This window comes from Mandrillus leucophaeus, unplaced genomic scaffold (genome assembly GCF_000951045.1).
Source record: "Mandrillus leucophaeus isolate KB7577 unplaced genomic scaffold, Mleu.le_1.0 Scaffold2017, whole genome shotgun sequence".
NCBI lineage: Eukaryota > Metazoa > Chordata > Mammalia > Primates > Cercopithecidae > Mandrillus > Mandrillus leucophaeus.
The window spans coordinates 100,478-101,566 of record NW_012102052.1 but is presented as its reverse complement, the minus strand read 5'-3'; the positions used below and the strand labels follow the sequence as shown (position 1 = coordinate 101,566).

The 1,089-nt window shown below is 39.5% G+C and overlaps 1 pseudogene; it reads right to left on the bottom strand.

The window, feature by feature from the left end:
- Positions 1–304: 304 nt before the first annotated feature.
- Positions 305–1,088, bottom strand: LOC105539272 (annotated as a pseudogene).
- Between the last annotated feature and the right edge of the window lies 1 nt (position 1,089).

Sequence of the window (1,089 nt, the reverse complement as noted above, 5' to 3'; positions counted from 1 at the left end):
ATCAAGGATTAATTCAATTTTAAAAACAAATACAAGTTATTGACTCACTCTTTTCAACTTGAGCCTGAAAAACTTGGGGATATAGCATAAGAAGAAAAATAATCGGAAATAATATTTCCCTTTCTATAGCTCCTTTAGACCTGGGTGTTTTTTTTTTTTTTTTAAATACTAGAAAATTCTTGAAGAAAATTTCAATGTAAGACTCTGGGTTTTCTGAATCAAGTCCACCCATTAATATTTAGAAAACACCCAGTGTTTGGGCTAACAGCATGACTAGTGGCATCTATTATAGAGGGATACTTGTTCAAACAATACTTCCAAACAGAGACTCATGGAACAGATGCCTGGAAGCATCTTTACCATAGTAAAGATCTAAATGGAATATTACTATGATAAAGATGACTGGAAGCATCTCTATCTCCAAATACTGCTGTATGCCCTGTAAAGATGATCTTTACAGCCAACACTTTTCCTTCCTTTGAAACAGCACTGATGTCCCGTAGGCAGATAGTGTGGTCATCTGAAGCAATAAGTAAGTGCCCACTGAGATTTGGGTTCCTTAAAAGCCCACAGCCTTCCCTCTGATGTTCACGGAGATGAAGTCTGGGTTGCAGTCTTCAGAAGGTCTGGTTTCCAAGAATGTTTTGTGTAGTCAGAAACAAGAACATCACTGGATGGAGTCTTTGTTGTGATGATACAAGGATATTGGGGAATATATCAGGCCCTGTTTACTTCTTCAGCTTGGTGTTGATTTCTATTTCAATTTTCCCACTAACCCAACCTCAACCTCCACATTCTCCTTTCTCGCTGTCGTAGTGTGATGCGTCAAGCTGAGCATCATCATTAGGAAGCTGCACAAGGTGGTTTTGTTCAACTGATGTGTGTGTACCCAGGACAAGTCGATGAATGCTGAAATCTTTCCCTTCTGGTCTAGTTACATCTGGAAGCCACTGTGCAGTTAGGCTGAGCCACTCCAGAGCCTGTGTCATCACCAAATCATAAGGAAAAGAGGTGTTATTTTTCCATATTTTGTACTCCTCCTTGATCACATGTTCTTCTACTGTGTTGTCAAAGGCTGCTTCCTTGTTG